General features: G+C 45.7%; 1 long non-coding RNA gene across 1 annotated transcript in view; it reads left to right on the forward strand.

Moving 5' to 3' along the window:
* The window catches only part of LOC142303149 (uncharacterized), a 161,993-nt gene that overhangs the window by 19,743 nt on the left and 119,513 nt on the right, over positions 1-22,737 (forward strand). Inside the window, exon 2 of the long non-coding RNA XR_012752999.1 lies at positions 10,167-10,339. This is a non-coding gene — a long non-coding RNA (uncharacterized LOC142303149). The remainder of the gene's footprint in view (positions 1-10,166; positions 10,340-22,737) is intronic.

Raw genomic sequence — 22,737 nt, forward strand, 5'->3', positions numbered from 1 at the left:
ATCATGAGCCGGGCAGGAGCTGCAGAGAGCGGAGGCTGCACAGCGCGTCGCTGGAAAGGTGAGTTGAAAATGTTTATTATTTGATATGTCAGTGTTTTTCTGTTACGTGTTTCACAGATCACACATGGATCACACCATAGTGTGGTCCGTGGGTCATCAGTGATGCCAGAGAAAAACTGATTTGTCTCCGTGCAGAATCACGGACATGTGTGTACGCTGCACGGAAACACGTTCAGTGAAAAATCAATGATGTGCGAGCAGACCCATTGATTATAATGGGTCTGTGTATGTCAGTGATTCTGGTACGTATAAAAAAAAGCACATACGTACCAGAATCACTGACGTGTGAAGGGGGCCTTAGAGTTAGTTGGAGCTAGGGCCAGAGTGAGCCTAGTGTGGCTGGGTGTGCCAAGTGCAAGTATGGCAGGACTACCCAAACTCCCAGGCGTGAAGACCTCTGGACATCTGGAGCATAAGGTTCAGGGCTAGTGGTAAGGAAACACCTGAAAATCCCCTTCCGTATAGAAGTAGGAAACAAGGAGTCGTCTGGAGCATAAGGTTCAAGGCCTGTGGTAAGGAGACACCTGAAAGCCTCCTTCCATATAAGGGTAGGAGTCAAGGAGTCGCCGGGAGAAAGAATAAGGGTGCCGGAGACCGAGAGAGTGAAGGCTGTCAGAGCTAGTGTCACACTTGATAGATAGTTCTGTAGTGTCCAGCTGTAGAGGGTCACAGTGTTTATCTACACAGGCTGCTCTCTGACTTTCCCTTTTTCCCAGCTTGGGGTATATCTCTTTCTCTTTAGGACCCTGTGGATTTCCTCACCTTTTCAGCTGTTAATCATCAGCACTTCCCTTTGTGTCATTAAGTACTCTCATTCCCCCTCAAGCTTTGCTGGTGATAAGTTTAAAGGGAACCTGTCAGCAGAATTTTCGCAATTAAACTAAAATAATCCCCCTCTGCAGCTCCTGGGCTGCATTCTAGAAAGGTTCCTCTTGCTACTGTGCACCCTTTGAGACCTAAATAAACACTTTATAAATTCTTACCTTTTTGTATGCTAATGTGGTTTTATGGTTACGGGGGCGGGCTGTACGTTATTCCCCCTCCTGCCGCTGTTCGCCGTCCCCCATTGCTCATTTACATACATGAACATGCCGCCCTCATGTAACTGTGTGCTCCCGAGGTCTCGTACATGCCCAGTGGCACTCTCGTGGGACTGAGCACTGTGCAAAGCGTGAACGCTGGTGAGGTTATTGCGCAGGCGCGAGATTATGGGCAGCGCTGTGATTGTCATCAGCAGCGTCATCCAAGTACCCGCCCATAATCTCATGCCCACGCTTCTACCTCTGCCTCCACCGTTATGCGCTAGCGCTGGCCATATCATCCCCGTTACCTATTACCGCGGGCACGAGATTATGGGCGGGTACTTGGATGATGCTGCTGATGACAATCACAGCGCCGCCCATAATCTCGCACCTGCGCAATCACCTCACCAGTGTTCATGCTTTGCACAGTGCTCAGTCCCGCGAGAGTGCTACTGGGCATGTGCGAGACCTCGGGAGCACGCAGTTACATGAAGGCGGCGTCCTCATGTATGTAAATGAGCAATGGAGGACGACGAACAGCGACAGGAGGGGGAATAATGGACGAAATACAGCCCGCCCCCGTGACCATAAAACCACATTAGCATACAAAAAGGTAAAAATTTATAAAGTGTTTATTTAGGTCTCAAAGGGTGCACAGAAGCAAGAGGAACCTTTCTAGAATGCAGCCCAGGAGCTGCAGAAGGGGATTATTTTAGTTTAATTGCGAAAATTCTGCTGACAGGTTTCCTTTAACAACTCTTTACAAGTCGTGAGTGCAAGCAGTCGGTTTGTATTCATCTGTAGAAACCTTTTGGTTGTTCCTCTCCCTGAGTCATCTGGAGATACGTTATTTGTTTACTTTCCCCTGTGTGTTATTCCCAGTGTGTTCTGTGAGCTTAGTGGGGTTGACTAAGTGCTCATTCCATCCGTTCCCAACCTAGGGCCTATTTCAGGGTCAGCCACGGTCAGGTATCTGGCATGGTGAGGGAAGCCAGGGTCAGCAGAAGGTTTGGTCAGGGGTCACCATCTCCCCCTTCCCTAGGCACAGGGTTTCCCTTCACCGTAAAAATTTAAAAAAGAACAGACGAAAAAGAGTGGGCCTCACCTTATTAAAAAATATTCACTCTTTATTTTATATTCTTTAAAAATGGGTCAGTGGTCGGATGCAAGCCTCACAAGGATGATAGCCGTTTCGTGCCTAGTGGCACTTCCATAGGTCCTGGTGGTATATCTCAGAAAGAACATAACTGACAGTCCAAATTCGGATTGTCAAGCTTCCACTTGGGAGCCCAGGTACTTAGAGAAGATCAAACTTCTAAGTGCAGTAAGGCTAGTTTCACACTTGCGTTGGACGGGATCCGTTGCTATCCACAGCCTTGAGGAATTACGGTAACCGTTACAGGATACCGTTATGTTCCTCATAGACTTCTATTAGCTACGGATAGCAACGGATGGTCTTGAATTGCATCCGCCCCGCAGCGCATCAGTTGTTTTGACGCTGACCGTCAGTGAGCGTTGAGCGGATGGAACGCTGCATGTAACGTTTTTTTGAGCAGCGGAAACCTTTATTTTTCACTGCACATGCTCTTTTTTTTTTTTTATCACAAACTTTTATTTCTCGGTGGCCGAACATTCAGCTGAGCGCTCGACCGCCGGCATGTCTGTGCGCCCAGCTGAGCGCTCGGCCGCCGGCATGTCTGTGCGCCCAGCTGAGCGCTCGGCCGGCGGCATGTCAGGGCGCCCAGCTGAGCGCTCGGCCGCCGGCATGTCTGTGTGCCCAGCTGAGTGCTCGGCCGCCGGCATGTCAGGGCGCTCAGCTGATCCGCCGGCATGTCGCGGCGCTCAACTGAGCGCTCGGCCGCCGGCATGTGAGAGCGCTTGGCTGCCGGCTATTACGAGCGATCAGCTGATCATTCACAATAGTCGGCTGCCGGTAAACTGTAAGAAGAAAAGAAAAAAAAAAAGAGTTTTCTGTTATTTTGTACGATCCGTAGCATTGCGTTGTGCCACTATATGCAACGCATCTGTTGCATGCGTCACACAGCGCAATGCTACGGATCCCGTCCAACGCAAGTGTGAAACTAGCCTAAGACAAAAACCCACAAGAGGTCGCTAGCACAAGCATCAGAATAGTCAAACAAGCTAAAGTCAAAACCGGGATGTCACGTCTAACCAAAGGGGTGAGTAAGCCTTAGTCAAGTGAAAGCAAGGGGGTCAGAAGCCAAGGAGTCCCGTCAGGAGCCAAAGAGGAGCAGAGCCATAGTCAGAGGACGTAAACTAGGTCGGAGACTGGGAGATTAGGTAAGTACAGAGAAGGGGTTGAAGGTACGTGACACAGAACAGGACCAAGGGTCAAGTGGATAGGATGGGAGGACAGAACAAGGGGATTGGAGGTCAGGGAAAGGTAGGCTGGGTCAGTCCTGATGAAGAAGCCTCCGAGGGCTGTGAAACGCGTTGACCAATAACTCACATTTTATCTACATTTTTTGTACTGGTTTGGCGGGTGCAGGAGATTAACCCTTTTCTTCCTTCCATTATTTGTTTATCCAAAACCTGGCAGTGTTTAATATCCCTATAGCACCCCACAGGTGAAATGACGTATTGCACAGGGTCTTCGCCTTTCAGGACTGCATAGGACCTCCAGAGCAAAAGATGTTGTCTGTAACCTTCTACCTTCTATCCAAAAGTTAAGGATCCTGAACAGAGAACTCTTCTCTATTAGTGTCACGATTCACTTTGGATTCTGCTGTTGCAGAGTTGCATTTAATAATAAGGAATAACGTTTGGAACACCATTCTAAGTCTGAACTGGGTGCAAAAACCTAAAAAAACATTACTATGGGGAGATAAGGTATGCACACCAGTGACTATGCAAGGGGAATACATGAAATAGCAGAAACTGCTGTGTGACTACTGACTTGAAAAATACAATAGCTATATGTAAGAGTGAAAATGTGAAAAATGGAATCTGCATTACTGCCATGAACATATGAATCAAGAGAAATTTAGCTACTGAATTTACATAGTCACTGGTGTGCATACCTTATCTCCCCATAGTGATTTTTTTTAGGTTTTTGCACCCAGTTCAGACTTAGAATGGTGTTCCAAACGTTATTCCTTATTGTTAGTAGTTTTTCGTTTGTGAACCCTCCCCAACCACACCTATTGCCAATCCATATCATACGCATATATAGCCTGGGTCTCAGCTTCCCATACACGGTAAGTTTTTTAACTGCATGAGAGGACACACACAAGCTAGGGACCCCAACGTAGAGAAATACTTTGGCGTAGTGTTGGGGCTCTATTGCATTGATCAATTCAGTAGCTAAATTTCTCTTGATTCATATGTTCATGGCAGTAATGCAGATTCCATTTTTCACATTTTCACTCTTACATATAGCTATTGGATTTTTCAAGTCAGTATTCACACAGCAGTTTCTGCTATTTCATGTATTCCCCTTACATAGTCACTGGTGTGCATACCTTATCTCCCCATAGCAGAGTTGCATTTGTCACCTGGTCCTGCAGTCGGTGTTTCCTTGTGCTTGGCCAGTGGGAGGAGCCTATGACTCGCCCACCCCAGGGCTATGGGACACCCGGTGCTGGGCTGGACTAGTCCGGTGGTCATCAGTGGTGGCGGGGCCCGACTCCGTGGCCCTGGTGGGTGTCAGTTAAATATGGCTGCAGTGTTGGGGGTGAAAAAAGTTTGTGTTCGTGACGCCACCTGTGGTATGCAGCTATTAAGCCGCCGCTGCTGTATGAGGCCTCCGGGGTGATGGAATGGCAGCAATGATGGTACTGCTCCCCACAGGTGGAGCAATACCCCGGGGCACAGTTGGTGCTTATTAGTGTCTATGCAGAGAAATAACTGAGGCAACACCAGGGTTGCAGTTTCAAGGTCTTTACTCACAGTTCTTGTCAAGGCCTGCAGGAGCCTTTGGACTGCTGGGACCACCGTCAGGGACCTCCGCCGATCCCGGGTAGATCTGGGGGTTGATGCCAGTGCACCCCTCTAATTGTGTCCTTTCTCAGCTGACTTCACTGGCCACCAGCTCTGAAGCTATCTGTGGCCCTGGAATCCCGTCCTTCCCTGCTTGGTGTCACCTGGACCCTCCGAGTCCCAGGGTCTTCACCAGGAAGCGTCACTTTCTTCTTTCTTTAGCTCCTGCCTGACTAGAGCTCTTCTTCTACTCTCTGTTTCTCTCCTTCTCTGTTGCTTTCTTTCTCTGTTGCGGACACTCTGAACTCACAGAACTCCTTTCTCTTTCACAGCTACATGCTGGCTCCTCACTCTCTCACTCTCTGAGGTAAACTGAAACTCTGACCTTCCTCTCTGCTCTACACTCAGCTGGCTCTTCCCACCCCCCGGTTGCTAAGCTACCACTCTATGGGAGCAGGGATGGGTCTTACGGCCCCTCTCAGCATGCAGCATGGGAGGGTTGCTGCCACTGTCCCTGGTCCCAGTGTGTGCCTAGCAATGGGTGTAGTGCAGTTTTACCTGTGAACTGGCATGTACCCCTTTCCTTACTCAGGATGGGACATCACACCTCTGACTGGGGTGCAATGTCTCTGTGGCGACGGAAGCCTCAGGGGCGCCACACTCCCCCACAGCGAATCCCAGCACGTCCTCGGGCTGAAACAACAAAAACAATGGAAGAAACTGCAAAATTTTGTTATGCATAAAACATTAAAACTTTAGGACATTACATCCCTTTATGGGAGGCACATAAATAACACATTCACCGGGGACCACATTCCAGTCCCGTGGCCCAGTAACACATAAACAGGGGGGGGGTCATCTTCAAAAAGAACAGGGGACAAGGATTCAGGAATAGGGTGTCATCTTCGAAAAGAACAATGGGCAGACATTCAGGGGCTATGTACTGTCCTGACTCCATTAACTCCTTGTCGTCCTCCACCAGGGGCTCTGACCATTGATGGCGCCCACTGGGACTCTGACCCAGCGACGGTCAACAAGTCAGACAAGGTCCTCCTCCTTCCACCTCTTGTGCTGGGTGGCGTCTCCTGGAGAACTTAGGGACGTTCAACAAAGGCAGGAAGCATTATTTCTGGAGCAGGTCCTTTTAAACTTTCAACTCGAACGTTTAACTTCAGGGGTTAACTTACGGATGCGAATACCATTGCAGGGGACCGTACTGTGCCAATGTCGTACGGGACTCCGGACTTCTTCTCCAGGCACAATACATCCCCGGGCTCTGAACCTCCAGCGGGAACGGTGGCGGGGGCAGCGTACACGGTACCTCTTGATCCCGGAGTGGTGCTTCACAGGGCTCACTCGTCACGGTGCTGTCGGGTCCTGGCTCCCAGCTGAGGAGGGATGCCGTGGGGGTCTGCGTGGCTTTATCTTCACGCGACATGGCTGCTGCGGCGGCCCTCTGTTCCTGGGCCCACACCACGGCGACCATCCTCTGGACTTCCGCCTTCCAGTCGAGCACCTGCTGCAGCGTCTGTGCTCTCACCCGGACACAGAAACGACTCAGCTCCCGCTCCAACCAGGCAGCGGTTCCCGCGGGGAGCTCACTCGGGCCGCGATCCTCAACATCAAAAGCCACTCCGCCTCCTCCACTTCGGAGTCCCGCCATGCCGCCGACAGGGCTGAATGCAGACATCTTCCATCCGCTCTCCATAGCGGGCACCGCTTTGCGCTCTTCCTTGCAAGATCAAAGGGGGCGGGGCTTACTTTCGCGCTCTTTCTGCAGGCACGCCCCTCTTCTTCCCACGCTCAGCCGGGCTAATGGCGGCAGTTTTTTCAGTAAAACACAGTTCTTTCACAGTCTTTTCAGGCGCACAGTACCCGATGGGTCCGGGCACGAAATCTTGTTCGTGACGCCAAAATTGACTCGCCCACCCCAGGGCTATGGGACACCCGGTGCCGGGCTGGACTAGTCCGGTGGTCGTCAGTGGTGGCGGGGCCCGACTCCGTGGCCCTGGTGGGTGTCAGTTAAATATGGCTGCAGTGTTGGGGGTGAATAAAGTTTGTGTTCGTGACGCCACCTGTGGTATGCAGCTATTAAGCCGCCGCTGCTGTATGAGGCCTCCGGGGTGATGGAATGGTAGCAATGATGGTACTGCTCCCCACAGGTGGAGCAATACCCCGGGGCACAGTTGGTGCTTATTAGTGTCTATGCAGAGAAATAACTGAGGCAACACCAAGGGTGCAGTTTCAAGGTCTTTACTCACAGTTCTTGTCAAGGCCTGCAGGAGCCTTTGGACTGCTGGGACCACCGTCAGGGACCTCCGCCGATTCCGGGTAGATCTGGGGGTTGATGCCAGTGCACCCCTCTAATTGTGTCCTTTCTCAGCTGACTTCACTGGCCACCAGCTCTGAAGCTATCTGTGGCCCTGGAATCCCGTCGTTCCCTGCTTGGTGTCACCTGGACCCTCCGAGTCCCAGGGTCTTCACCAGGAAGCGTCTCTTTCTTCTTTCTTTAGCTCCTGCCTGACTAGAGCTCTTCTTCTACTCTCTGTTCCTCTCCTTCTCTGTTGCTTTCTTTCTCTGTTGCGGACACTCTGAACTCTCAGAGCTCCTTTCTCTTTCACAGCTACATGCTGGCTCCTCACTCTCTCACTCTCTGAGGTAAACTGAAACTCTGACCTTCCTCTCTGCTCTACACTCGGCTGGCTCTTCCCACCCCCCGGTTGCTAAGCTACCACCCTATGGGAGCAGGGATGGGTCTTACGGCCCCTCTCAGCATGCAGCATGGGAGGGTTGCTGCCACTGTCCCTGGTCCCAGTGTGTGCCTAGCAATGGGTGTAGTGCAGTTTTACCTGTGAACTGGCATGTACCCCTTTCCTTACTCAGGATGGGACATCACACCTCTGACTGGGGTGCAATGTCTCTGTGGCGACGGAAGCCTCAGGGGCGCCACACCTATCCTTACGTGCCTCGTTCCCGGGATCACACCGCTTTATCAGGATGTCTCATTCATCGGTGTGGTGCCTGTTATAGCCCTGCTCTGCAGCATGCGCTCCTGATCCCTGTAAGTTCTCTTGATTCTGCCCACTACCTCGTCCGACCTCCCTGACTTCCGTCCTCCCCATTCAGTCCAAACTCCCTAACTCCCGTCTCCTCCGTCTTGTCTTACCTTCCGGTGTTTGGGGGGCTTTACACGTTGCGACATCGCTTCCGAAATATAGTCGTGTTCACGTCGTTAGTGACGCACATCCGGCGCCGGTAGCGACATCGCAACGTGTAAATCCAAGGTGCGACGATAAACGATCGCAAAAGCGTCGAAAATTGGTGATCTGTGTAGCGTCGTTAATTTTCATAATGTCGGGTCGACCACAGGTACGATGTTGTTTGTCGTTCCTGCAGCTCCACACATCGCTGTGTGTAAACCCGCAGGAGCGACAAACATCACCTTACCTGCGTCCCGACGGCAATGCAGAAGGGAGAAGGTGGGCGGGATGTTATGTCCTGCTCATCTCTGCCCCTCCGCTTCTATTGGCCGGCTGATTACTGACTTCGTGGTGACGCCGAATGTACCTCCCCCTTGGAGGAGGGATAGTTCGGCAGTCACTGCGACATCGCCGAGCAGGTATGTGCGTGTGAAGCTGCTGTAGCGATAATGTTCGTTACGGCAGCAATCACCACATATCGCATGTGCGATGGGGGCGGGTACTTAGCATCGCTAGCCCATGCTAGCGATGTCGCAACGTGTAAAGTACCCCTTCCTCTCCTGATCCCTGTTTGTTGTTCCGTCCCTGTGCCCATCTCCTATGGCTTTATCTCCCAGATCCTGACCTCTGGCTCGCCCCTGACACTGACTCCACCTACTCTCTTGTACTGCATGACCTCCCGGCTCTGACCCTGCTTGTACGACTTCTCTGAGTAATCAATTGGTGATTACTCCAGTGACACCTTGTGTATCCATAGTTCTGTTACATACACCAGTGTTGCGGCTCCCCCTAGTGGTGACATTAAAATTAGCTCTGAAATCCCTGACCAGAGATTTTGTTTTTCCAAACCGGACAACTTCTTTACAATGCAATGGGCCGCTTCGATTTAGTAAGGAAAGGTACAGGTAAGCTTCTCCGTCTCCTCAATCATTATCATTCTGGAGAGGGACAATGTGGCCAATCTCAGAAAGATGTACGGCATGTTCTCTCTGCCCCAGGCAGTGTTCAGAGAAGGGCGACAGATGTGACAAGCCCCGAAGCTCAGACTAAAATTAATACTTTGCATTCAAAAAGAAAAAAGATTAGGGATTATGAATATTTGAAGCTTCCACTTATCTGACACAAAAACCATTTAAGAAAAGGTTGCAGAGCCGCTCGGCTCTCTGGGTGTGAAGAGACTGGAGCGGAGGGGCGACGTTCGCATATCAAAGCCCTACGACGATCGGATTCCTTGGGAATGGATCTTTGTGTTCGGAACGCTACAGTAGGGGGCACCTTCATTATAGCGGAGCAAGGGAATGGCGCCTGGCGAGGAGTGATTCAGTTTTATCATATCATCAGGCTACATTGGCTGCGGAATGAATACATACAATGGTAGATAACCGTCGCCATGCTGCTTTTCTCAATAATAGGAAATATGCCTTATTTATAAGATGGCGTGATCTCAATTATGTAAGACCGACGGCTGAGATACGCTCATATAACGAGGCCCTAGGAAACGCCCATATATAAAGCATAATATGTTACAAAGGTAAAAGGAGGCCCATGAATAAGACCTGATTTACGTATCCATGCGGCAAAATTACATTTTATTCTCTGTAATAGGTAGATACATTCGCAAAAATGATGTACGGTATATCAGAGAAGCCCTGCTGCTACCTGTTGCTCCAAAGTCACTTGTGGCCCTTGTATGCTTTTATTATTATTATTATTATTATTATTATTATTATTATTAATTATCATTATTTTATTTTTATTTTTTTTATTTTTATTTTTTTTATTTTTTTTTCAAAATAGCTTTTTTTTGCCTGGTGAGCTGGCATTTTTATTGATAGCATTTTGGGATACATATAACATTTTGATAATTTTTTTTATTGCATTGTGTATGGAGGTGTGATGATCTCCCAAAAAGAAACATTTTGGATTTTCGATTTTTTTTTTTCAGGTTAATTAATAATATATTTTGATATCTGGACTTTTCGAAAGTGGCGATACCAACTACTGTATATACTCGAGTATAAACCGACCCGAATAAAAGCCCGGCGCCACAACAGCGGTTGCCCCTGCACCAGATGCGATCACTGAGGGGTCTATGTGCCTGCGATCCGCAAGAAGCAGGTAAGAGGATACTGTGGGAACAGAGGACAGGTGAGAATAATTTTTTGTGGGACCCTTAATTGAGTATAAACCGATGGGGGAGTTCTCAGCTGAAAAACTAGGGTTATACTCGAGTATATGCGGTATGTTATTTTTATTATTATTTTTTCATTTCTTTTTCTGGGAGAAAAGGGGTTTAATTGAGTTTTTATTTTTTTATTATTTTTATTTTGACTTGAATTTTATGATAATTTAACCTCTTGTTATATCTACTGTCATACTATTGTGATGTAGTATATAGACAAAATGACATTCTCCTATATGTGCACTGGATATCACTAGTGATTGACAGTGGTATTTAAACAGTTAAACAGCAGAGAATGGAAAAAGCTCTGGTTGCTGCTGTTACAGGCAGATGCTGGCTGTGTAACACAATCAGCATTTGCCGGGTATTGTGCGGGCTCAGCTCCTGATCCCGCTCCATACATGGGAACCTGATGTAGAAAGTACTATTAGATCCTACATCGGGAAAGAGTTCATATATCAATTTAACTAATATAATATTCATATAGATGTCTAGTTGTTGCTGTTAATATCAGCAACATTATTATATGAGGCAGTAGGTTCAGAATACAATAGGGGAAAATTATTAGAAAATTGGTGTAAAAAAAATTAGCATTTTTAAAAACTCACACTTTTTAATGTCTTTTTGGTAGTTTTGTCAATTGGCCGCAAGTCCAATTTAGTGGGTGGTTTTTTTCACACAGCAGTGCGGCATCAAGCCCTACATAATACCGTACATCTTCACAGGAAGCAACGGCTCACATACACGGCAGTCCGCTATGGCCAGGGTGTCAATGAATCAGGTCATGGATCATGGATTTTCTTTTGTAGCAGGTCCCGGTCGTCCTCGGGCACTTTATGGTCTTCCTCGAACAATAGTTATGGTCTTCCTCTGGCAATGGTTATGGTCTTCCTCAGGTACTGGTTATGGTCTTCCTCGGACACTGAGTATGGTGTTTCTCATGCACTTGTTAAGGTCTTCCTTGGGCACTGGTTATGGTCTTCCTCGGACAATGGTTATGGTCTTTCTAGGGAACTGGTTATTGTCTTCCTCAGGCACTGGTTAAGGCTCTCCTCAGTCACTGGTTATTGTCTTCCTCTGGCACTGGTTAGGATCTTCCTTGGACAATGGTTATGGTCTTCCTCAGGCACTGGCTATGGTGTTTCTCATGCACTGGTTATGGTCTTCCTTGGGCATTGGGTATGGTCTTCCTCAAGCACTGGTTATGGTCTTCCTCAAGCACTGGTTATGGTTTTCCTAGGACGCTGGTTATTGTCTTCCTCAGCCATTGGTTATGGTCTTCCTCGGACACTGGTTATGGTTTTTTTAGGGAATTGGTTATGGTCTTCTTCAGGCACTGGTTATAGTCTTCCTCAAGCACTGGTTATGGTTTTCCTAGGACCCTGGTTATTGTCTTCCTTTGGCACTGGTTATGGTCTTCCTTGGACAATGGTTATGGTCTTCCTCGGGCACTGGTTATGGATATCCTCAGGCACTGGTTATAGTCTTCCTCGGGCAATGGTAATGTATCTTTAGCTGTAGGCTAGCTCTGCTCCTCACAAGACCATCCTGCTCAAGGTTAAAGCGCCAACTCCCAAGCTTTTTTATTTATTAACTACACCACAAGTGTCACCTGACCTAGTGCCTCCTCTGTTCTCTTGACTGGGGGAACGTGTCCTTCACTCTTCAGTTCCTTCTACTGTTATTCCCTCTGCTTTTCTCTGTTTTATCTTCTTTGGTCAGCAGATGTCGATGTTTCTTCTTCATCACCTTGCAAATATTTTTTATATAATTATGTTTACCCCTTAAAAGAAATGTGTCATGAAAAAATGACCTATTGTTTAAATCAGGTTCTCTATGTTGAATGTATTTAAAAATAATTGATAATGTTTAATTCCAGTTTTCCATTTTACTTTCTATGTAACGAAAACACTGAAATCTAAAAATTTTGATCACTAGGTGAAGTCCTAGACTTAAACTTCCTTTTCAAAACAGAAAGCATTACAGCAGTGTTATCATCCCAGACAAGATTACAATGACTGATAACACCTCTACATACAGTAGATAACACAGGATCCACCATTCACAAAAGGTGATGTCACAGCTCACCTCCTCCTCCTCCTGTACAGTCACCATTGCCAACATTAGCACATGCCGAATATATAGTTCTAAACAAAATGCCCGATACCTACATACACAGTAGATAACACAGAATCCACCATTCACAGGTGATGTCACAGCTCACCTCCTCCTGTACAGTCACCATTGTCAACATTAGCACATGCCCAATATATAGTTCTAAACAAAATGCCCGATACCTACATACACAGTAGATAACACAGAATCCACCATTCACAGGTGATGTCACAGCTCACCTCCTCCCCCTCCTGTACAATGACTAATAAAACCTCTATATACAGTACATAACACAATATCCAACACTCACAATAAGTGATGTCACAGCTCACCTCCTCCTCCTCCTGTACAGTTACCATTGCTAAGATTAGCACTTGCCCAATTTATAGCTCTAAACAAATAGACTATGAGTCAGTTTGTTGCTGCTAGTGTGCATGTGACGAACAAAAATTAAAAATCTAGTCTACTCACCAGTGTGAAAATTGCAAGATATTTAATTAGTCTTTTAATATAAGGGTCAGAAGAAATAAAATTTTATCAAAATATATGTAATAAAATGTTAGATACAGTAGATACTGTAGATCTATAGATTGATAGATAGCGAGATAGATATATAGATAGATATATAGATAGATATATAGATAATTGATATGCGTGAGTGCATTCGGTCAGATACGCTCCTGCATTCAGCGCGGCACTCAGACGTTTTACACCAGGCACGATTGTTGTAGTTTGGTTTTGATCCATCTATATTCCTGCGGCTGAGAACATGATAAGCCGAGGAAACTGTTCTCAGGTCTCAAAGCAATAAGCGATACCCAGATAACATTTACACAGAGAATACTGGAATATTAGCTAAAAGAGGAATTTTTTCTGTAAGTTATAAGATCACTGATCTGCCAGTAGAGGCCACTTCTGGAAAAATACATATTGACCCATAGGCGCCTTCTTATATTGATGATTATTTGAAAAGGTAAAGTGTTAATAATCCATGACTTTATTGGCGTAGTGGGTGTACGTCACTTTGGCAGGAAAAATCCAGGAGGCTGTGTTCTTTCTTCTGCTAAAAATATCAGCGCAAAGGTCTTATGCAAAGTACAAAAACAGTTACGAAATCTTAATTCTAACCTCCCATTCTAGACCTGGTCTTCAATGTTATCCTCCATCGTTCTGATTGTGTTTACTGAATGGACAGGAAGACTGGTCGAGACCATCTAAGTGGCGGGGCTCAAGTAGGATAGTACTTCTTACTTAATTCTAGCTTGATTCCCTCATTCCGAACACTTTTGAAAAATAGGTGAAAAACCAACCTCTACGAGCTGGAGAGCTGGTGTCTGAGAGGAACTAAAAAACATGCCAGTCACTTAGAGCTGATGTCCGAGAGGAACCAAAAACTGCCAGGTTCTTAGAGTTAGTGTCCAAGAGGTACAAAAATTGTGTCATTCTTTCAGGACTAGTGTAAGAAAGGAGCCAAAAATGTGCCAGCCTATTAGAGCTATTGACCAAGAGGATCCAAATGGTGATAACCTTTTAGGAGCTGGTGCCTAAGTGGAACCAAAAATGTGCCAGTCTTTTAGAGCTATTGCCCTAGAGGATTCAAATAGTGACAACCTTTTAGGAGCTGGTGCCCAAGGGGGACCAAAAACGTGCCAGTCTTTTAGAGCTATTGCCCAAAAGGAACCAAATGGTGGCAACCTTTTAGGAGCTGGTGCCTAAGAGGAACCAAAAACGTCCCAGCCTTTTAGGAGCTATTGCCCTAGGGGAACCAAAAAGTTACAACTTTTTAAGGAGTTGGTGTCCAAGAGGAATCAAAAACGTGCCAGCCTTTTAGAGCTATTGTCCAAGAGGATCCAAATAGTGTCAACCTTTTAGGAACTGGTGCCCAAGGGGGACCAAAAACGTGCCAGCCTTTTAGAACTATTGACCAAGAGGATCCAAATGGTGATAACCTTTTATGAGCTGGTGCCCACGAGGAACCAAAAACGTGCCAGCCTCTTAGAGCTATTGACCAAGAGGATCCAAATGGTGATAACCTTTTATGAGCTGGTGCCCACGAGGAACCAAAAATGTGCCAGCCTCTTAGAGCTATTGTCCATGAGGATCCAAATAGTGACAACCTTTTAGGAGCTAGTGCCCAAGAGGAACCAAAAACATGCAAGACTTTTAGAGCTATTGTCCGATAGGAACCAAGAACTTGCCAACTTTTTAGAGCTTGTGCCAAAGTGGAACCAAAAACGTGCCAGCCTTTTACCTCCGAGAGTAACTAAATGCAAGAAATCGGATGGAACCAAGAATAATCAATGGTGCCCATGTGTTTCCATTTACATACATGTTGATCACTTACTTTGTTTGTCTGTTCCTAAAATGGAATATTCAAATCGGAGTTTTATGTGGCCCTTAGGCACCAGAATCCCCAGGTTTGGGCAATGTATGTACGAATTGATGTCCAGACAAAAAAAATGGCCTTTTTTGTATGCTAAATATTTCAATTTTTCCTAGTTTCCTTTAGTAGTAATGCATATCAATATTCTAACATTCATTGTTTGCATGCTTTAGCATTCCAGAGTGCAACTGTCTTTTTCTGTTATTATATGTCAGGTTCACTTTTGCACCTGTTCAGACTGCATTTTGAGAGTGATGTCAGTTGTTTTTTTGCATAGATTATGGAGTCAAGCCCTCAGACTGTGCACCCCTCCCCCATTAGCCACAGGTGATATTATTCTCTAGCAGCAGGTTCCTACTTTCCCATATAGATTTTTAACCCATAGAGAGGCTTTAATTCAGTGTAGGTTCCCAAAATATGAGATATGTCTTGACGTGGCTACTGGGCAGATATAGAAATGGCCATTTTTGTATGCCAAATATCTACATTTTTCCTAGATTTCCTTTAGCAGTAATGCATATCTATATTCTTACATACATTTATTGTTTGCAAGCATTTCAGAGTGCAACTGTTTTTTTTTTGTTATTATATGTCATGTTCACTTTTGCACCTGTTCAGACTGCATTTTGGGAGTGCCGTCAGTTGGTTTTTTTTGCATAGATTATGGAGTCAAGCCCTCAGACTGTGCACTCCTCCCCCATTAGCCACAGTTGATATTATTCTCTAGTAGTAGGTTCCTACGTACCCATACACATGGAGGCTTCAGTTCAGTGTAGGTTCCCAGTATTCGAGATATACCTTGACGTGGCTACTGGGCAGATATAGAAATGGCCATTTTTGTAAGCTAAATATCTCAATTTTTCCTAGATTTCCTTAAGCAGTAATGCATATCTATATTCTTACATTCATTGCTTGCATGATTTAGCATTTCAGAGTACAACTGTCTTTTTTTATTATATGTCATGTTCACTGTTGCGCCTGTTCAGACTGCATTTTGGGGGTGCCATCTTTTTTTTTTTCCTAGATTATGGAGTCATGCCCTCCATGTGCACCCTTCCCCCATTAGCCACATTTGATATTATTCTCTGGTAGTAGGTTCCTACTTACCCATACAGGTTTTTACCCCAGAAGGAGACTTCAGTTTAGTTTACTTAGTTAGTTTGGTTTAGTTAGTTTAGTTTAGTTCCCAGTATATGAGATATGTCTTGACGTGGCTACTGGGCAGATATAAAAATGGCCATTTTTGTATGCTAAATATCTCAATTGTTCCTAGATTTCCTTAAACAGTAATGCATATCTACATTCTTACATTCATTGTTGAGTGCAACTGTCTTTTTTAGTTATTATATGTCATGTTCACTTTTGCACCTGTTCAGACTGCATTTTGGGAGTGCCATCAGTTGTTTTTTTTGTCTAGATTATGGAGTAAAGCCCTCTGACTGTGCACCCCTCCCCCATTAGCCACATTTGATATTATTCTCTAGTAGCAGGTTTCTACATACCCATACACGTGGAGGTATTTAACCAAGAGAGAGGCTTCAGTTCAATGTAGGTTCCCAGTATTCGACATATACCTTGACGTGGTTACTGGGCAGATATAGAAATGGCCATTTTTATAGGCTAAATATCTAATTTTTCCTAGATTTTCTTAAGCAGTAATGCATATTTATAATTTTACATTTATTGTTTGCGTGCTTTAGCATTTCAGAGTGCAACTGTCTTTTTTTGTTACCAACTGATATCCAACCACTAATTTTTTGGTTTATAATGTTTCACTCAGAAAACATGAAATTGGACCTGGTCAAGGTATTTTAATAAGTATTCAGTATTGCCAGTAAACTTAGCGATCATGTGGAGGCAGTGGTTGCGTGTTGACATGTCAAAAGACGCCTTGACGAGCGTTAAGATGTAAGTGGTAGACGGAAGCCTCCGGAGTGTAGGGAATCATGGATTTTGCTTGCGATGTTATTGTGAGATGTTTGTGTTTTCCCATTAGACAATTGCTTTGCAATTCTTCCTTTCATTCCATGGCTCTAATTACATAATTGAACAGCTAAAATCTCATTTTTCTAGGAAGCGCTAAACATTAGCATCTTAATGAAATCCTTAATGAGCTGTCTTGTGTGCATTCAAATCATTGGCGCTCCTGCAGCCGATGGTCAGGACAAGCCCCCCGTCAGGAGACTTCAGCTTTGGATTTCGATAACCCTGAGATGTCTATTTCATCCCGAGATGATTAGACAGGGGGCTTAAACACCTGAGCGCTCACCGTTCTGAGTGGGAGGGAGTCACATTTGGAAAGTATCAGCCGCTATCATTACAAATAATGATCTTTACACATGGCTGTTCTATAAGATAGTGCTCCAATTCCACAATCCCTTTCTTTTGTTAGTCCATTAAATAGGTTGAATGAGATTTTAAAAACAATAATGCCACTTTAATCCATAGTGATAGGCGAACCAACATCCATAGTGATCGGCAGATCTAACCGGATTTAAACATTTTTTTAAAAAAATGGTTCCAGCCAGGAATTGATCCTGGATATCTGACCGGACGTCAGTCCCCATAGAAGTCTATGGGGACCAGAATCCGGCACTTAAAAATGGTGGTAGAAGGGATAGGGGGATTGGAGCAAGCGCATTATACTTCCCGAGTCTCTGGCATGACTGTACACTGCTTCCGGGTTGCTCATTCTACCTCTGGTGCCGCTCATTTTTGCTCATCCATATGCACTGCTTTCCCCACTCACCTGCAGTCCTGGCATCTGTGTTTAGTTGCATTCAGACGCACCCCCAGCCTGTGTGACAACATCTCTGACAGCTTGCAATCATAGACCCTGTCTGTGGGTCACTATCGTGGTGTAAAAATAAATAATTTATTTTAAAAATTGGCATAGGGTCCTCCACCATATTATACCTTGCACAGACAAAGCATACTGCAGCCCCCAGCTATGCTCTTATCTTGGCTGTGCATCAAAAAAAGAGGACGTGCACCCGACTTTATTTTTTTAATTTATAAAAACGGCGTGTGGTCCCCCCAATTTTGATACCCAGCCATGATAAACCCAACAGCTGGGGGCTGGTATTCTCAGGCTGGGGAGGCCTATGCTTATTGGGCCCCCCAGCCTAAAAATAACAGTCTGCGGCCACCCAAGATTGTTGCATCCATTAGATGTGACAATCTCAAAACTTTACCTGGCTCTTCCCAATTGCCCTGGTGCGGTGGCAATCGGGGTAATAAGGGGTTCTCAGGGAACTCTGGGCCCGGCACTCAGATACTTTTGAAACTGTACGGATCCAAACTTTTACAGTCTGGGTCTGCTCATCACTATCCATGGGCTGTGTCTGGTATTTACAGGTATTGAAGCGCAGCCCCATTTAGTTGACTACTGATGAAGTGCAATTCCAGATAGAGACATATAAACAAGAGGGGTACTGTTCTGAAAAGTACTGTAATTATATTTTTCGATTTGTAGTCATTGGGATATATTAATTAATACTGTCATTCATTTTGACTTTTTGACAGTGCAAACTTGGACTAAAGTGCACCAAAGTTCTTCATGCTATTCGTTAAATTTGGTGCATCTTTGGAATGTCTAGTCCAGTATTTCCCAAACTTTGTGGCCTTTTTGGACAAAATTTATATTAGGGCACCCCTAACAAATAATTTTTACAAGAGAGCAAAAAATATATATTTTCAACTTTGAATATAAAAAATACATAGTGCGCACTGAATCAAAAACAGTATATCTGTGACGCCCTGGCCGAGCCAGGTAGTCACAGATAGGGCCCCACACTACACCAGTCCCCTAACAAGGTGACAGCAACATTTAGTCTAGTCATCTATTCACTCCCCTCAGTGCTTGATGGACACACCAGGGGGTGGAACCAGGTGGTTGGAAGACGCCCACCGAGGAGTTCAGACAGCCTGGGGCAGGAAAGTAGTCAGTCTGTTAGTGGAGGTGAAGTTAAGTGGAAGCAGGCCTGTGTGTCAGGCCTGAAGCTAACTGACAGGTGCCAGGATAGGAGCCCTGGTACCTTTGGCTAGGAGGCAGACGGAGGCCTCTGTCTGCAGGAGCCAGGAAGACGGCTCGGTGGAACCGAGGTGGACCGGGACAGGGTAGTGGCCCGCCGGTACCGACCCGGGGAACCGACTTGGAAACCGGAGCACAAAGGGGGGTACTCAGACCCTGAAGCTAGGTCCAGAAGCTACTGGGGGCTAGCTAATTAACTGATTGCGGCCAGGACTATAGGTCCTGTCCCACCCAAAGTCCCGACTGAAGGCAACAGCCCAACGAGAGGGATAGAAAGCCACCGCCACGGCAGAGAGATCCCATGGGCCAGTGTCTGCGGGCAAAGGGCTCCTCAGGCAACCACAAGCCGGGGAGCAGACTCCTGAAGTTGCAAGCGCAGGTAGTCCACCATCACAAACAGGTGCAGGAGAAAGGCAGAGACCACCAACCGGGTGAAGGACCAGACTGCAGCCAGCTGCGGGCACCGACCACCATCACCTTGGTTTACCAGAGACTCGTGTGTTTACTAATCGTGAGTACATCAGTGCCCTCCGGCTGCCCATCTCCCTGCACCGCCCAACATCCCCCAACGGGTCCCGGGGCCACCATCCCTACCCACGGAGGGGTTAACAACTTGCTGTGCAACATCTCCCCCAGGTGCCCCGTAATTGCAGCGGTGGTGTCCACCTTCACCACATCGCGTGGGTGGCGTCATGAACTTAACATGGCTCCGGCCGTACACCTACGTCCCCAAACCGCCAGCCCCCTTTTGATCGAAGTGACCGTAGGACCCCCCGGGTCCGGAGACCCCCGGGCCACCCACTGAAGGTCCGGATCCGAGCGGCTCGGCTGCCGAGCACGGGGTGGCACATATCTTATGCTCTTTCAATAAAAAAATATATATTCCCTGAGCATAAAAAGAGAAAAAAAAAATACACCATACCCCTTATCATGTTTCCCTTGAATATAAAAAATACACTATGCTGCCTAATAAAACAATACATTATTATAACCTCTGAGTCAAAAACAATATATCATACAATCCATTTAATATAAAAATAATGTAATATTTTCCCTCCATATAAAAAAATATACAATGTGCTCCTTGAATCTAAAAAAAATACACCAGGCCCCCTCAATGGAAAAATACACTACGCCCTGTCAATGTAAAAAAATATATATATACTGTGCCCATTGAATAAAACAAAATATCCACTCATCGCACATTGGATGCTCCCGTATGGTCCAGTGTTCTATCCACAGGGGCGTAGCGATTGGGTCCGTGCTGCAGGTGGCCCCGCAGATGACAGCACCAACTTCAGCTAGATTTGCGTCCAAGGATGCATATTCAGCTGAAATCTATTGTGGCACTGGAATGGGGGACATGTGTACCAGAAGGGGGCCTAGGATGGGGGACATATATCAGGAAGGAGACACTATTATACTTTTATCACTTCTAGTAATGTCCACACGGTGGCAATATATTATCTACAGTATTACACTTGTGTCCAGTCTATCTTCACTTTAAGTGGCACTTATAATATAATTTTTTGTTGTTATATATTTACTACACGTAAGGTTTATGGCACTTATACACATATACGGTACCTGTTTGATAGAGATTTTCACACATGGAACACATATTTAACATTCTATGCACTTTATGCTTAGTACATATATAGATTATCACACATCTAAATAAAGCTGAGTGTGCGTATGTGTGTATGTGTGTGTGTGTGTGTGTGTGTGCGTCTGCTAAAGGAATTCGCACCATCGCATTTACAATCATAAAAGTTTGCACAGATGACTTATGTGACTCAGGGAACATCAAAGACTATGTTTTGAGGGGAAAATTTAACTACGCGCTTTACAGTTACTCTCCAAAAAACTTGCTTACACTAAAGTCAATGGAGCTGGGAGCTACAGGTCATTAATAGGATTGGTTGCTATAGGAACAAAGGAAATTCATAGTACAAGAAGCTTATGTGTGAGGTAATATGATGTCCGTGGAGAGATAGATAGAGACAGACAAGGAAAGAAACAGACAGATCTTGCCACACAAAAGGTTGGTACATAAAATGAGACTAATGGGGATAGGGGAAAATATGTGTAACTTTGTTACAAACTGGCTCAGTGATAGGAAACAAAGGGTGGTTATTAATGGTACGTACTCGGACTGGGTCTCAGTTCATAGTGGGGTACCACAGGGGTCAGTATTGGGCCTGCTTCTTTTCAACATATTTATTAATGACTTTGTTGGGGGCACGTGGAGTAGAATTTCAATGTTTGCAGATGATACTAAACTCTGCAGGGTAATCAATACATAGGAGGATAATTTTATATTACAGGGAGATTTATGTAAATTGGAGGATTGGGCTGAGAAGTGGCAATTGAAGTTTAATGTAGATAAATGTAAGGTCATGCACTTGGGTAGAGGAAATAACATTTATGATTATGTACTTAATTGTAGAACACTGGATAAAACAGACACAGAAAAAGACTTGGGTGTATGGGTGGATGGTAAATAGAGTTGAGCGCGGTTCGAGGTTCGAGGTTCTCCAGTTCTAGGCTCGAGTGATTTTGGGGCCTGTTCTAGATCGAACTAGAACTCGAGCTTTTTGCAAAAGCTCGATAGTTCTAGAAACGTTCGAGAACGGTTCTAGCAGCAAAAAAACAGCTAATTCCTAGCTGGCTTTCCGCTGTAATAGTGTAAGTCACTCTGTGACTCACACTATTATGACATTTCAGTGTATAGTGTGCGTGAACAGCGCCTTCAGATCACTCCTGTTTGTATAATGGCGATCGCCATTTTTTTTTCCTTGTCTTCCTTCCCTAAGCGCGCGCGTGTAGTGGGGAGGGCCATTATGTCAGCCAATCCCAGACACACACACAGCTAAGTGGACTTTTAGCCAGAGAAGCAACGGCATGTGTGATAGGATGTCCATGTCACATGTCCCTGCATTATAAAACCGGACATTTTCCTCCAGGACGCCATTATCTCTTCTGCGTCCTTGGTGTCAGACATCACTGGCGCAGCTCCGTCCTGAGTCCTATCGCTGATACAGCTGTATGCGCTGGACAGCTTAGGGATAGCACTTTCTATAAGTCCTTTTAAGGGCTCGTACCGGCAGGGTCAGAGCCATAGGTGACAGGTCCTGAAAACAGAGACAGCGTCTGTGTAGCTAAGGTCAGGGATTTCGTCGCTGCATTTCCCCATTAGGAGGGAATAGAAAGGCAGGCTTCCATTCCTCTACCCAGAGCCCCACAATCCTGGCACTGTACCCTCCTGTCCTCTGCACACTCCAACTCATTATAACTAAGCTATTATACTAGCAAACACTCAGTGTACCTAGTGGCATCCTAAACGTGGCTATTGGACTTTGCTATAGTCCCACTAGTGCAAAGATATTTGCAGCACCTCTGCCTGCATTGCACACTCCAACTCATTATAACTAAGCCATTATACTAGCAAACACTCAGTGTACCTAGTGGCATCCTAAACGTGGCTATTGGACTTTGCTATAGTCCCAGTAGTGCAAAGATATTTGCAGCACCTCTGCCTGCATTGCACACTCCAACTCATTATAACTAAGCCATTATACTAGCAAACACTCAGTGTACCTAGTGGCATCCTAAACGTGGCTATTGGACTTTTGTCTAGTCCCACTAGTGCAAAGACATTTGCAGCACCTCTGCCTGCATTGCACACTCCAACTCATTATAACTAAGCCATTATACTAGCAATTGATGCTGCCAGTTTAAGGGCCGTAGTTGCATTGTCAGGGATAATTATTCTTTATTATTCTGCTGTTAATAAAGATAGA

Source organism: Anomaloglossus baeobatrachus, chromosome 4 (assembly GCF_048569485.1).
Source record: "Anomaloglossus baeobatrachus isolate aAnoBae1 chromosome 4, aAnoBae1.hap1, whole genome shotgun sequence".
Taxonomy (NCBI): Eukaryota; Metazoa; Chordata; class Amphibia; order Anura; family Aromobatidae; genus Anomaloglossus; species Anomaloglossus baeobatrachus.